This window comes from Myodes glareolus, chromosome 6 (assembly GCF_982192425.1).
Source record: "Myodes glareolus chromosome 6, mMyoGla1.1, whole genome shotgun sequence".
NCBI lineage: Eukaryota > Metazoa > Chordata > Mammalia > Rodentia > Cricetidae > Myodes > Myodes glareolus.
This window is the reverse complement of record NC_142031.1, coordinates 90,435,805-90,452,150: the sequence shown is the minus strand read 5'-3', so window position 1 is coordinate 90,452,150 and position 16,346 is coordinate 90,435,805. Positions and strand designations below refer to the sequence as shown.

The 16,346-nt window shown below is 45.4% G+C and overlaps 1 non-coding gene across 1 annotated transcript; it reads left to right on the top strand.

Annotated features, from left to right (window-relative positions):
- Nucleotides 1–3,765: 3,765 nt before the first annotated feature.
- LOC125388338 (U6 spliceosomal RNA) lies at nt 3,766–3,871 on the top strand. The gene has a single exon (XR_015738234.1). It is a non-coding gene; the product is annotated as a U6 spliceosomal RNA (small nuclear RNA).
- Nucleotides 3,872–16,346: the final 12,475 nt, after the last annotated feature.

Here is a 16,346-nt window from a genome sequence, read left to right as displayed (position 1 = left end):
CCACCACCTATAGCTGCAGCTCCAGAGGATCCAGCACCCTCTTCTGGCCTCCACAGGCATCAACACACATGACATACAGAGAGAGAGAGAGAGAGAGAGAGAGAGAGAGAGAGAAAGAGAAAGAGGTCTATCCCTCATATTAAATACCAGGATAAGTACAGATGAATCAAAGATCTTGATGTAAAAATGAAAACATAAAAACAAAGGGGGCAGAAAAGGGAGATGGTTCAGAGGCTAAGAGCACTGGATATTCTTCCAGAGAAACAAGGTTTGATTCCCAATACCCAGGAGGGCTCACAACTATCTGTAACTTCAGTCCCAGGGATCCGATGCCCTCTTCTGGCTTCCTTGGGCAACAGGCGTGTACATGGTGCACAGACATACATGCAGGCAAAACATCCATCCACATAAAGTAAAATAAGCTAAAAATAATTCTTTCAAAATTATTTTTAGAAACAAAGAAAAAAATCCATAAAATGTTTCATAATGCAAAAGAAACAAACTCACTCTTGATTACACCTCATAAAACTCATAACTAATAAAAGTAATAAAATATTAATGGAGAGGCCTCTATAGCAATATAAAACCTCCTAAGTGAAAGAAATCGCAGCTGAAAAGCTGGGTGGAGTCACCGCAAACTGCATCAAATACAAAGAAGATGTGCTAAAAGAATTTCTACGGGAAAAGCCTAATAACCTCAGAAGGGGGAAAAGGCAATCCATGCAAAACGAAAAGCGAATGAAAATACATTCATCATTGCTCATAAGAGAACTGTAAATTTAAAGTCTACTGAGAAACCATCTATGTTTCTGAAAGGCGGAAATCCAAACGTTTAATAATAGACTCTAGAACTGAGGATAGTGAGTGGGGCTGCTCTTAAAATGGGATGAGAATTCACAATGGTCTAGTCTCGGTGCAAGGCGACTTTTGCAAGGCCTAGGAAGAAAGCATTTAGTCCAAAATTCAGCCACCAGAATTGTGAACTCACGCATGCCCACATTATCCTCTGTAACACCATTTGTGATGACAAAGACCAGAAGCCAGCCAAATGTCCTCTGGTGAGGCCGAAGAAACTACGGAGACTACACATGGTGGACTGCTCTGAAGCTGTTCAAAGGATTAAACATGGGGGCTGGAAAGGTGGCTTAACAATTAAGAGCGCTGACTGCTCTTCCAGAGGACTCAGATTCCATTCCCAGATCCCACATGGCAGCTCCCAACTGTAACTCCAGTTCCAGAGAATCTGATTCCTTCTTCTGACCTTCCTGGGCACCAAGCACACACATGGTGCATAGACATACATGCAAGCAAATCACCCATATACATTAGTAGTAGTAGTAGTAGTAGTAGTAATAATAATAATAATAATAATAATAATAATAAACATAGCTCCCAGGGTACACTGGTAAATGAGACATAGATCAGAAGAATAAATACAGTTGCAGCCTGTCTCTGTCAGGAGGAAGAGTTTTAGTTTATGTTCACAAACAATAAACAAAGAATAGGAAACAATGGACTAACAACCATTATCTCTAAGATGAGGAGGAGGCCTGGGGGGAGTTGAATGGGAAGAGAGAAGAGAAGCTAGGCGTCTCTGCTTATATTAACACCTTCTTAGCATTTTCACTTCCAATCATGTAGAGCATGGAAAGGCAAACTTGTGTTTGGCAACGGCAGACACACCTCCTCCATCAAAATCCAGCTGAGACAAATGGAGCTAAGGGTAGGTCAAGTCGATTTCACAACCACATAGGGAAGAATTATGTCACATGACTCTAGCCATGTTAAGCATCCTTAGGGGGTCGAGCCTAGGGACAAAAAGAATGGCAAAAGAAATCTGAAGCTAATTACCCTGCAGGACAAACGACCCAGTTTCTTCAGCAAATAAGAAATACAGAAAGGAAAAGGAAGACATTGTTTTGTGGCTTAAGAAAGATTTACGCACCAGGAGTGGTGGCACACGTCTTTAATCCCAGCACTCCAGAGGTCGAGACAAGCGGATTCCTGAGTTTGAAGTCAACCAGTCTACAGAGTGAGTTCCAGTACAGTCAGGGCTACACAGAGAAACAAACAAAATGTAATGGCATTTCATTTTTATCTTAATAAATAAACCTTGTTTGAGGATCAGAAAGTAAAAAAGCCCCACTTGTCAACCTTACCGACCAGCAGTAGTAATACACACCTTTAATCCCAGTAGCCACACTAGTTGCCATAGAAACCAGGTGATGCACACCTTTAATCCCAGTGATGCATGCCTTTAATTCCATCCCTAGAGAGAATTATAAAATGGGAGGAGACATCTCTCAGTCACAGTCTCATTCTGAGATTCTTGGAGGCAGGATCGCCATTTCAGACTGAGGTTGAGGTAAGAGCCAGTGGCCAGTTGTTTTGTTTTTCCAGGTTAAACCCCAATTTCTCTCTCTGAGTTTTTATTAATCATACTTCACAAAACGAAAGAAAAGGGGGGGAAGAAAGAAAGAAAGAAAGAAAGAGAGAAAGAGAGAGAGAGGGAGGGAGGGAGGAGGAAGGAAGGAAGGAAGAAAGGCAGGAAGGAAGGAAGGAAGGAAGGAAGGAAGGAAAAGAACAAAAGACAGGGACTATGACTACCATGACTATGATGACTTTGCAACCATCAGAGAGCCCTGAGCTACAATGCCGGATAACAAGAAGGAATTACTCCTGCTTTTTGGTATAATTGTATTGAATTATTTGGTTTGTTGCAATTCATTTCATATCATAGCTGTGTTCTGTTATTACAGTATATTCTACTCAGTTTATAGTTTTATTCGTGTGCATGTTTTCCTGTCTAGAGGTGGCCTCTCCCACTAGGGCTAGTGTGCTTTTGTCGACTAACTTTAGATTTTATCTTGCTGGGGTGTTTTTGGACTTCTTTGTTTGTTCGCTTGCTTGCTTGCTTGTTTTGGTCTTTTGAGACAAGTTCTCTCGCTAGCTCTGACTGTCCTGGAACTCATTATGTAGAGATCTACCTACCTCTTTCTCTCAAGTGCTGAAATTAAAGGCATGAACTACCACAACTGCTTTATCTTGCATTTTAAAAAAATAATTGCTTGGGGCTGGTGAGATGGCTCAGTGGTTAAGAGCACTGACTGCTCCTCCAGAGGACCCGGGTTCAATTCCCAGCACCCACATGGCAGCTCGCAGCTGTCTGTAGCTCCAGTTCAAGAGAATCTGACATCATTATACCAATGTGCATGAAATAAAGTTAAATAAAGTTTTTAAAAAAAAATAATTGCTTATATATATATGTGTTTGTCACATAGATCTAAATACCTGCAGAGGCCTAAAGATCCTAGACAATGGCAGCTGTGAGCCTCCTGATACAGGTACTAAGAACTGAACTCAGGTTCTGTGCAAGAACAGCTGGTGCTCCTAGCCGCTGGACTATCTGTCCAGCCCTTACTTCGCCTGTTTTTGTTCTGAGATACACTTGTGCTGTACAGGCTAGGCTGGCTAGGAGCTCACATTTCTCAGTGCTCCAGTGCTGAGATTGCAAGCATCACCATGTCTGGCTCTTAAGGTACGTTTCTACTTGGGGTCTATCTGCCCTGCCCATCGAAACTCAAATCACGAAAATTATGCTTGTAGAAGGCCGGAGCTAAGAACACTGCTGCTCTTTCAGAGGACCCAGGTTTTATTCCCAGCACCCGTGGCAGCCTGGTCTACAAGAGCTAGCTAGTTCCAGGACAGGCTCCATAGTTACTGAGAAACCCTGTCTCGACGTCCCCACACCCCAGTTTCCCTTTTGTGCTCGCTTCGGCAGCACATATACTAAAACTGGAACAATACAGAAAAGATTAACATGGCCCCTAAAAAAAAGAAAGAAAGAAAGAAAGAAAACTTCCCAGCTGTACCATTTGACATTCCCACCAACGGTTCTTATTTCTCCACTTCTTTTCCAGCACTATTTTCTGGGTTTTATTTGGTAGTGGTTACCCTGACGGGGAGCAGTAGTCTCCCACCGTGCTTTCCCCCAATACCGAGTAACGGTTGGCACCTTTTCACGGCCCCTAGGCCACTTGTATGTCCTCATTAGCAAACTGTAAGTTCGAGTTCTGGAGCTGTTTTTCCTTTGCTGTTTAATTGTCAAAATTCTTTATATATGTTATAAATATTAAAGCTTTTTAAACTTTTTCTTTATTATGTACACAGTATTCTTCCTGCATGTATGCCTGCCCACCAGAAGAGGGCCCCAGATCTCATTATAGATGGTTGAGAGCCACCATGCTGTTGCTAGAAGTTGGAATTGAACTCAGGACCTCTGGAAGAGCAGCCAGTGCTCTTAACCTCTGAGCAATCTCTCCAGCTCCAAGAAGAAAATTCTGATGAATGCTGTCACACGGATGAAACTTGAGGACATTTCACTAAAAGTCAAATGCCAGCCCCCAAAGGACATTGATTCCACTTTCCAAAGTCCTATTATAGAATTAGGAAGTAGGTGCTGCCCCTGAGGGCTGTGAGAAAGGGGAAATGAAGAATCATGCTATGAATCCATCATCCCTACACTCAGGAGCCAAGGCCTCCAGGCAGCGGTGCCAACCCCCTTCCCCTGGGCCGTACACTCGCTCGCTTCCTCTTTTTTATTTTTTAAGATTTTTATTTACATGTGTGCGCGAGCGTGTATATATATATATAGTGTGTGTGTGTGTGCGTGCGCATGTATGTGCATATGTGTGTGTGTGTGTGTTTTGTTTACATGTATATCTGCACACCAAAAAGGGGCATTGGATCCCTTGGGAATCCAATTATCCGGAACAGCAGTTGGTGCTCTTAACGGCTAAGCCATCTCTCCAGCCCCCTTCTCCCTTCCTCTTAAGCCTTCTCTGCATCCCAGAGCAGATCAGGAGGTTCAGGGACCAAGTGAACCGTCACTGGGGAGCACGGTGTCCCTTCTTGCAACGCCTCTGATTTTTTTTTTTCTCCTGAAAACCAGTCATTTGTCCATCTTCATATTCTGGTTGATGGCGTTGGTGGCCATGGGTCCAATTCTGGTTTCTTCCGTAAAGGTAAGTGGGTTTGACTGACTCCAACTTCCAGATTTTGGAGGAGCAGGCAACATTTGTTCTGACCCTCCAAGGATAGGTTAGATTTGGTAGAATAAAGATTAGCTCTCAGGTGAAAGGGACAGGGACACAGGGGTCAGACGGGAAGTTGCCAGTGCTGTAGGGGTGCCGTGAAGGAGCTCCGCATGAACCAGGTGGAAACATGCCCCGTAAACGCCCAGGGTTCTGCTTTGGGTTGCATCTGGCTCAGTCCCCTCCATGCTGCCTTGAGTAAGACGAAAACAGCTGAGCAGCCGTTCTCGGGGGCTGGTGTTTGGGTTGGCACAGGCAGGCTGATGCCAGTGAGGGGCTGTTAGGAGAGCTGCCAGTCCAGAAAGGCGTTCCTCTGTAGCTTGTGTTACAAAATTAGAAAGAAAAAGAAACCAGACCTTGTTCTTCTCATGGGCTGCATGCAGATGTGCCCTCTATTCCTCAGGGCACCCGAATCACTCTACAAAGCCCATTCCTACCTGAGGCACAATGCCTGCCTCCAACTCACTGGGCGCCTGTGGAGTCACCTGTCCTGGAATTGTCTTGAATCCACTACCTAGTGGTGGCGTGGAGAAGAACCAGGAACCAGCCGTTTATCTCTGCCAGACAGATTGCAATGTGACTTGGGACAAGAGGAAGTCTACCAGAAAAACCAGAGTGAACACTTTCTGTCCTCACGGATAATTACAGGGAGAGTATGTGTACCTTAGCACACCCGTGTTAGTAGTAGAGCTGTCGGCAGCACCTGCATTCCTCTTCACTTGTGTGTACAAGGAAGTAGAAAGCATTTATATTGTCAATGGAGGGAGACAGAGCGGAACCGTGGGATAAACAGTCCTGAAGGCTTAAGGTAAACATGGAAGTGCCGTTGCCAGGCTGCAGACATTTTGGACTTGCCCTTTCTCTGCCTACCTTCCAGCTCGTTATTTCTACCGCACTTAACACCACGGTACCTAAGGATTCCGATCAGCTCGTTAAACTCAAAAGCAGCCATCAGTGGGAAGACTGTTCCTCTGCTGAAGCCGGGTCCCAACCCGAGCAGCCACAAAATGGAACAGACTCCTTGGATGATGAAACCTGTCCATTTATGCGGCAGAAAAAGAACCAGCAACGAATATCTATCAAATGGCCACAGGGTGAAAACTCTTATTAACTGCCCGGAAATTTAGAGTAATAAGTCTCTGCCTCTTGCCCTCAAGGACTTAGAGTCTCTCAGGCAACCGAAAGCTCTCCACTGCATCAGTAACATTGGGGCAGTCGTTCCTCCAAGGCTAGTCCTGGCCGAAGGGGATACTCAGGAAAACACCAGCTCAGCCCAGATACAGTTGGGCACTCCTCTCCGCTCCCTGCACTCAGGGCAAACCACTTAGGTAAATCAGCGCGGCAGGGACACTCTGAGGGGAAGGATTCCTGGGGTAGCCAGGACTAAGCCCAGAGATGGGTTTAGGGTCTCATAGTGAGAAGCCAACTCCATAGTAGCATGATTTACTAACTCTTATTCATCCAAATGGCGTCCAGAGAGGTCAGATCCTGAGTTCTACCTGCGTGTTTCTACCACCACCACAGATGCTCTAAAAAGATGACTTCATCTGGGGCTGGAGAGATGGGTCAGCCGTGAGAGCATTTGCTACCCTTACAGAGGACCAGAATATAGATGCCAGCACCTACATTAAGTGAGTGGGTCAAGGAGAATCAACATCCTCTTCTGCCCTCTAAGGGCGGGCGCGCGCGCGTGCACGCGCACACACACACACACACACACACACACACACACACGGGGAGCGGGGGAGGATTTGTTTTGTTTTGTTTTGTTTGTTTTTGTTTTTCAAGACAGGGTTTCTCTGTGTATCTTTGTCTGTCCTGGAACTCACTCTGTGGCCTGCATTACAAAATTGGGGGGGGGGGGGAATCAGACCCTGTACTTCCCACAGGCTGCATGCAGATGTGCCAGCTAAGTTCGGGGCACCTGGATCACTTTACAAAGCCCATTCCTACCTGAGGAACAATACCTCCAATGCACTGAGTGTCTGTGGAGCCATCTGTATTGGAATTCCTGCCTCTGCCTAAATAGTGCTGGGATTAAAGGTGTGGACCACCACTGTCTGGCTAAATTTTATTTATTTATTTTTGCTGTATATAGCCCAAGCTGTCCTGATGAAAGACCCCTGGAGTTGGGGGACTCTCACTCAAGTTGCAGTATAACACGACCCCCCAAGAACTCACGAGAGACCATCCTTGCTGTAATCACACAAAGTTTATTGACAGGAACCAGCGTGCTGGGGCCGAGACTCATATCCCATGCAGGGGTAGAGGAGTTCGACCCTGAGTAGCTGGGAGAAGGGGTCTTTAAGGGAAGAAACCACAACCCAAAGTGGGTAGGGAAGGTGTCACTGGAAGATTTCTAAAATACCAGTGATAATCACAAGGGGGGTAACTCCCCGTTTCTCAAAATTGTTCTCAAGATCATAATCTAACTTTGTGGTCAGCCAGTTCCTAGAACAGTCACTGAACCGGCTAACCTAGATTTTTGGCTCTACTCTTCCCGCTAGGGGGTCTGGATCTATCCTGGTCTTTCACTGGGACTTCAGCTCTTCTGGCCTTAGCCCTTTCTTTTCTTTTTTTTTCCTTTCCTTTCCTTCTTTTTCTTTTTCTTTTCTTTCTTTTTTTTTCTGAGCCAGGATTTCTCTGTGTAATGTCCTGGAACTTGCTCTGTAGACCAGGCTAGCCTCCAACTCCCAGAGATCCACCGGCCTCTGCCTGGGGTTAAAGGTGTGGACCACAACATCCAGCTGCATTATCTCCTTTATTGGTTTTTCTTTTGGCCTGTAGGACCCAGCCATGAGTCTCTCTGTAGTTTTCCCTAAGACAATACCTGATTCCAAGAAAGACCACAAACTGAGACTACCCAGGTACCACGCAGGAACAGCCCATCCAAAGGAAATTGTTAACATTCCAATTATTGTAGATAGTTTCACCCGATGTCCCTTAGCCCAGCACACCCATCCCCTTCACCAGACACCCCTAGACAAATGTCAGTCAATCAGGGGTTCTGAACCTTAGAAATCCCTCACCCCCAACCTCTGTTATTATAAAACCCCCCACCCAACTGAGTTGGAAGCTCTCTGATTATGCCAATGCATTGGACACATAGAGAGTCCAAGTTCAAACTTGAAGAAGAAAAAAGGCTCTTTGCTTTTATATATGGGACTTGGTATCCTTTTTGGTTTTAGGGGTCTCTGCCTGTGATCTGGGCACAACATGCTCACATTGAAACTATGGAATACAATGAAAAAACTTTCCTACAAAAAAAACTAAATCTAGACCCTGTAAGGTTTACAGTCATGTGACGATCAATCTCATGATGCGGTCATCTTAACTGATTGGGACTTAGACAAACCAGGGGCATGTCTGTGATGGCATTTCCAGAGAGGTTTGACTGAGGTGGGAGGAGCCAGAGTGGAGCATCAGCATTCATTGCTCTTCCTGACTCAGCACAAAGTGAGCAGCCAGGCTGAGACTACCACAGCTCCACACAACCCTTGCCTTCCTGTAAGTTGATCTTGGGTATTTTCTCACAGCAATGAGGGAAGTAACTAACACTCATCAGAAGAAGTCCAGAAGGGAAGGGATTTATTGGACCCCCAGTGTGATCCTTAGCCTTTGGATCCTGCCAACATAGTTACTTCCCCAGACCCCAGAGGCTACAGCAATTATACCACTGTTGCCCTATGCTTAGCCTGTCCATGCTTAGATGACAAAAATTTCATAGCGTGGGTGACTTAGCCCTCACTCTAAGACTGCACAAATATTCCTTGTTATGGTTTAAGTAAAATGCTGCAGGTCCCCAAGTGGCTGCAACAGGTCCTGAGACCACACAGAAGGTCCCCAAAGTGGCAGCAGGAAGCTGGCAGCAGGTCCCCAGAACAGCCAGTCCCAGGCAGGGATGGCACAGTTCTCCGAATGGCTGCAGCAGGCCACAAGTCCCAGGCAGGGAGCCACATGGTGGGTGAGAGACCTCAATGGGGCAGCGAGTCCCATGAAGAGAGACAGACAGATGGGCATGTCATGAGAGACTACGCTGCAGATCTCCGAAGGTGGCTGGTCCCAGGCAGGGAGCCATGTGGTGGGTGAGAGACAGAGACATGGATAGGCACACCATGCAGAGTGAGGTTGATATTTATTTGGTGGGTTATAGAAGGGAAAAGGGGAGAAGAACAGAGGGAGAAACAGAGAGGGGAGGGGAGAAGGGAGAGACAGAAGCTGCCTCTTCGAGAGAGAGACAGAGACAGAGAGACAGAAAAGAAAGGACTCAGGCTGGAAGCTGAAGATCAGCTTGCCTCAGTGGACAGGGGAGGGAGTGGGCATGGCTTGTCTCTTAAAGGGACAGAGCCGACCATCACATTCCTGCTCAGACACATATTTGCCAAATTTCTTCAATTGGACTGGCACGGTGATTTTACCCCTCAGACAGAATCTGGATTCTTCACAGTGACACACAATTCGTTTACAACGTAAACCCATCTAGCCCTTGGGCAGAGAGATCTCCAGAGACTCTTACCTGTTTTTCTTCAGACAGCTCTCAGTGAGGGATCTTGTCTTGTCCTTGATGGGGCTGCCCTTCCTCTAGGGCATCCAGAACCTGCCCCGTGTGGCAGAAGGTACTGTGCAGCATGTGACTTCTGACCTGCACACTGAAGAGTTTCCCAGCATGGCCCTTCCTTCAGAATTGACTTAGCCCTAAGGCTAACTACATACTGCAGAGTGGTCTTCTCTCCAGATAGCCATTGAAGTTCTGTGGGTTCACCCTGCCTAGCAGAGATGTCTCCTGACCTTGCTAACCTTCTTGGTGCTGTAGAAAGGGAGTGGATACCTAGCCTTTGGCGGGGCCACCTCTCCTAGAGCACCGTGCACACAGCATCCCTGCCACCGCCCCAGACAGTCTTCCCTCTCTACATATGTGCCTTCTCCCTCCAGCATCAGGAAGCAGGACTTATCGGCCAGCTTGAGGCTGGTGACAAGGTGCAAAAGACCCTTAGTGAAAAATGTCCAGCTAATTTGGCTGGCCTAGGATCTGGGGCTGTTAACCTGCCGCGTGATGCTGTAAAAGGGGAGGGGCGTGTAAAGTGATTCCAACTTTTAAACCCCTTCTGATGAGAAACAAGGTTACAAAGAAATACCCAGAGGCCCATGGCATTATTACACTGATTTCAAGTACTTGGAGACTTTAAGGAGCCCGGGAGGAAAAGGCAAGCACACCCTTCTCAACTGAGCTTGCCCTGGCCAGTGTAGCCGACTAGGCTCAGGTGCAGCCTCCAGCTGCACCATGCACTGCCCTATGCCCTGCAACCCTGCCTGAAGCCCAGAGGGCACGTCCGGGAAGCCCTTCCTCAGAACATGAACTTGTAACTGAGAGGCCCCCTGAGAGTTTCGTCCCCAAAGGACCTCAGACCGATGACCTGAGTGTCTTAGGGACGTGCAGGAGCGCCCGGGATCCTGCCAAGGGCACTGGCCTTTAGCCTTCCTGAACAGTTAAGTCATTGACGATTGCTCAGGTTCCGGCTCTGGTCTCCCTGCCACCAGGTGGCGCCACGTGGCCTCCAGCATCTAGACATGTTCTGAGTCCATCCTCCACCCTGACTTCTGGAGGCTCACCGACTTTATAAGGCAAATGCAGAAGGCAGTTGTTTAAAAAAGAATAAAGAAAGAACAAGACAAAGGGAAAGAAAGTCCCACTCGACAGTCCCAGATCAATTAAAAGATTAAAAAGAACCGGGTGGTGGTGCGCACCTTTAATCCCACCACTCGGGAGGCAGAGGCAGGCGGATCTCTGAGTTTGAGGCCAGCTTGGTTTGTAGAGCGAGTTACAGGACAGGCTCCAAAGTTACACAGAGAAACCCTGTCTCGAAAAACAACATAACAACAACAACAAAAAAAAATTAAAAAGAGGGATCTTGAGAGATGATGGCTCAGAGGTTAAGAGCACTTGCTGCTCTTGCAGAGAACTCAGGTTCGATTCCCAGCACACACAAATGATGGCTCACAACCATCCGTAATTCCTGTCCCAAAGGATACCCTTTTCTGATGTCTGTGGGCACCAGGCACACACTGTTGGACTCTAGTGTCCAAACCGAGGAGTTACCCCCAGAGACCACCTCATATACCACAGCCGATGCAAAAGCATGAGGATTTTATTAATTCTGTCATGACAGGGTCCCTCAGCATTCAGGAAGCCGAGAGACCTCGAATAGCTGGTACAGTCTACTTTTAAAGGAGAGGGCCCCATAGAAACAAGAGGGGTTGTTCCTTGACCATTACGATTGGCTTATTCGAAAACGGCCAATACCAATAATTGACTGGAGAACTATTGTGGTGCCAGCACCAGCACCACTTGTTAAATATGCTTTCTTTTTTCCATTTGATATTTTTTGCTTAGTTGTCAAAGATCAGGTGTTCGAAGTTGTGTGGATTGATATCCAGGTATTCTATTCGGTTCCATTGGTCCTCCTGTCTGTTCTTATGCCAGTACCAGGCTGTTTTTAGTACTGTAGCTCTGTAATAGAGTTTGAAGTCAGGGATAGTGATGCCTCCAGAAGTTCTTTTTATTTCCCAGGATTGTTTTGGCTATCCTGGGTTTTTTGCTTTTCCATATGAAGTTGAGTACCGTTCTTTTGAGGTCTTTGAAGAATTTTGCTGGGATTTTAATGGGCATTGAGTTGAACCTGTAGATTGAGCAATGATTTCTTTAGCTGGAAAAGTATTTCCATTTCTTGAGGCCTATGTTCTAAGGAACGGGATGTGATGCTCGGTGGCTGGTTTCCTGTCAGTGAGAATCAAAGGACATTCTTTTATCCATCGTGGCGGCATAGGCTGAATTACTGCACGCAGGGAAGGTAATGTCTATCAGTGAGATTGCTACGCTCAGGGCAGGAAGTGACCCATTCCTCTAGACACATGAAGGTTTTAGGATATGCGTTCAGTATTGCAGGGATGAGCCATTGTCTGCCTAAAGCATCCGTACGCAGTGTGATGTTATTTTCACATGGAATTAGTTTTCTTCAAGGAAATTTTGGAACACGCATACACCTGTCTGATATTAAGAGCCCCTTGGAAAAGACAAAAGCGGACAATAGACAAAGAAGGTTGATTCTCTGTTCAACCCTATGGTTTTAAAATCGACACAGCTGCCATTCATTACTCGGTCCTGATGATGGACAGCGCCACCACGATGGGAGCAGGATCAGGACACGAGATTTTTACACTGCCTCTTTTCTAGTATAATAGACCAAACTCTTATATTTCTGTGAATACATAGTCACAAAAAATATGTTCTATGCTTATCCTCCCAACTCTAGGGATTTGCATTTTACCCAGTTTACAAAAGAGGACAAAAAAAGCTGAAACGGGAGGGAATCCAGAAGTACACAGAAAAACTTCACTCTAGCACGTCTGGGTTACTAGCAGGCGGATTCTCTCATGGTATAGAAATCTAGGTGTCATTGGTACCTGTCTTCCTCTTCCACACCAAAGAGGAATCAGTGCGATCATGTGACATGAAGCAGAGAGCCTGGGCCTCCCAATCAAATCCCTGTTTCCTCCATTGCCTTTCAGCAGCACGAGTTCTCTTGCTCAGACATCCTCTTTCACCAGTGGTCCTGGTTTCTGGTCGTTCTTTCCAGGTTTTGAGTGAGGATTCCAATGACAAGTCTCCACCCCTATGGTCTCTGCATTTTGCCGGTGAAAACTACAGGGTCGGTCGGTGCCTGCTTCTACTGAGCGAAAAGCTCAAGACATAGAGGGCCAAGAGGAATTCCAGGGCCCTTCAACACTTCCAGGAGAGGACCAAGTATGTGACCATTATGTCTGTGGTCACTGGACAGTGATCTCCTCAAAACCCTCTTTTTTCCTTGGAAACCATTGATCTTTCCAGGAAAGTGTGTAAATGTCCCCTTGATCATGTCGCCAAGAGGATTTGGGGACATTTTGAGTAGCCTTGCAACGGAACTGCTGGTGCTCTCGGCAGCCTCCTACTTGTGGAAGGCAGAGGCTGGTCTGCTGATCTTTAGCTCCCTCAGTGCCCAGCCTCAGAGAAGGTAGATCCCCAGTATATACTAACACAACTATTTATAGCTAGTGCAGTGGAACACACCTATAATCCCAGTGTTCAGTATGTAAAGGCAGGAGGATCAGGAGTTTAAGGCCAGCTTCAGTTACAAAACATGTTCAGGCCAACCTGGGCTACACTAGACATCGTCTCAAAAATAAAAAAAATGAGCTGGTCAGTGGTGGTGCACACCTTTAATCCCAGCACTCAGGAGGCAGAGGCAGGTGAATCTCTGTGAGTTTGAGGCCAGCCTGGTCTACAAGAGCTAGTTCTAGGACAGCTAGGACTGTTACACAGAAAAACCCTGTCTCAAAAAACTAAAATAAATAAGTAAATAAATAAATAAATAATGACAGCATGGTGGTGCACACCTTTGGTCCTAGCACTCTGGAGGCAGAGGCAGGAAGGTCTCTGGATTCGAGGCCAGCCTGGCCTATATAGCAGTGAACTCCAGGACAGCCAGGTCTACTTAAGTGTTATCCTTACACCTCAGGGGAGAGCTCTGTATCTCAGAGATGGTAAGAAACTCATCTCAAGTCCTACGCCCGGTTAGCCAGAGACCACATCTCCTCACATCTGTTGTGTATATGGTGGAATACAGACTTGTTAGATATCTTGTATTTCAAACATTTCCTTATTTGTACTCCATCCCCGTGGGCCCCTCCCTGTAATGTGTGCACCACCACCACCTGACCCCCTCTAATATGTTCCAAAGAAATACTCTGCCACAATCAGTTCTTTCTCTTACAGATCTTCACATTCCTTGCTCAGTCAGCCGGTGAGGTAAATGGTAGGGTGAAACTCTGTGTCTTCACTCTACCCATCCGCCTTAGTACCTGTCTTTTTTTTTTCTTTTTAAAGATTTATTTATTATGGGGCTGGGGAGATAGCTCAGTGGTTAAGAGCACTAACTGCTCTTCCAGAGGACTTGGGTTCAATTCCTGGCATTCACATGACAGCTAACAACTGTCTGTAACTCCAAGATCTGAAACCTTCACACAGACAGACATGCAGGTGAAACATTAATGAAAATAAAATAAAAGTTAAAAATACGTTTAAAAAGGTATTTAGTATGTATATGGTGTTCTGCCTGCATCTATGACTGCATGCCAGAAGAGGGTACCAGACCTCATTATAGATGGCTGTGAGCCACCATGTGGTTGTTGGAAATTAGACTCAGGAAGAGTAGCTGGTGCTCTTAACCTCTGAGCCACCTCTACCTGTCTCTTGTTAACAACTCCCAGCAGAAGCATATAAGGAACACACATATTATCCACCAAAGTTGGGTTTTTTGACCTGTTATGCATAAGGAGAGGTGGGCCCTGGGAACAGCTTAACTGAAGGGTGAAATGCAGAGGCTTCAGGGAAGTGGGGCTTTGCTGTGGAGTGGATGTTTTTACAAAGTAGGGATGCTTCTGTGACTGGTCCCTTAAGTCTTATCTAGAAGCAGAAAACAGGGAAGAAGCTATAACTGTAAATGGAAGTTCTTGTCCTATAGCTGCTTCCAAATAATCATTCACAGGCTTATATTAATTACTAATGCTCAACTTAGGCTTATTGCTAGCTAACTTACATTTAAATTAACCCATATTTCTATTTCTACTTTGCCACATGGCTCAAGGCTTGCTAAGTCATTTTCTTTCTCTTTTTTTCCTTTTGATCTTTTTTAAAATTTATTTTCGAGACAGGGTTTCTTGTGTAGCTTCTGGAGCCTGTCCTGGCACTTGCTCTGAAGACCAAGCTGGCCTTGAATTTCACAGAGATCCACCTGCCTCTGCCTCTCACGTGCTGGAATTAAAGGTGTGCACCACCACTGCCCGGTGTTGCTTCATTTTCTACACACCTGCTTGTTTGGCTAATGGCTGGAATCTCTTTGGGTGGCTAGCTCAAGTCTCCTTCAACTCCACCTTTCTTTCTCTCTGTATTCAGTTTGGTTTTCCTGCTTAGCTATAGTCTGCCTTACTATATAGATCAAAGCAGTTTTTATTATCAACCAATGAGAGCAATATTCACATCATACAGAAGGGTTATCCCACAGCAAAACCTATACTTGGAAAGGAAGTGACAGTCTCCATTACCACGATAGAGATGTTCTGGTGGTCATTTGTGTAGTTGAGACAATTTTTTTTAGTTCCGATTATGCTTCTATATATTTATATAGAGAGAGTAGAGTAGTCTTGTCTTGTTTTTTCTTATCCCATCAGATTCCAAAGTAGCTTTGTTTAATGTATTTTACTTTTTTGTGAAATTATCTTTAACAAAAGAATCTCACAGGGGCCGGAGAGATGGCTCAGCAGCTAAAAGAACTGGCTGTTCTCTTAGGGGACCGAAATTTAATTCCCAGCACCCACATGGCAGCTCACAACTGTTTGTAACTCCAAGATCTGACACCCTCACAGAGACATACATGCACACCAATGCATAAAATAAAAGTAATTTAAAAAAATACAAAAGAGGGGGTTGGAGAAATGGCTCAGCGGTTAAGAGCACTGACTGCTCTTCCAGAGGACCCGGGTTCAATTCCCAGCACCCACATGACAGCTCACAACTGTCTGAAAATCCAGTTCCAGGGGATCTGACACCTTCACACCAATGCACATAAAATAAAAGATAAATACAAAAAATACAAAAGAATCTCACAAAACAGGACCATATTCTTGACATTATTGCTTATTTTCACTCAACAGGGTCTTCCTTTCCAAGTTCATGTGTATAAATGTCACCTGTTCTATTTGATGACCACAAAGTATTCCATACAACTAAAAGGCTTTATTGTATCAGCCATCATTTGTAAGCGGAGACTGCTCGTTTGTTCCTTGGTCGTCCAAATAATTACACAGAAACTATTTTTGGCCAATGTCTCAAGCATATTTTTAGCGAGCTCTAACATGTTAAATTAACCCATTTCTATTTATCTATGTGTCATCATGAGGCTGTGACCTACTGATGAGATTCTGGCTTCTGTCTCCTGCAACAACTACATGGCGTCTCTTTGACTTTGCCTACACTCTCTCATCTTCCAACAAGACTACGTTGCCATAAGCCAAAATAGCTTTATTCATTAATCAATAATAGCGATACATATATAAAAGGGCATCCCACATCATCCACTAATTAGGAGTTATGCTGATATCATAGGAGTTGTGTCTTGCTAATCATTTCTTCATGATTTGTGTTTTAGTCCTAATCTCCTA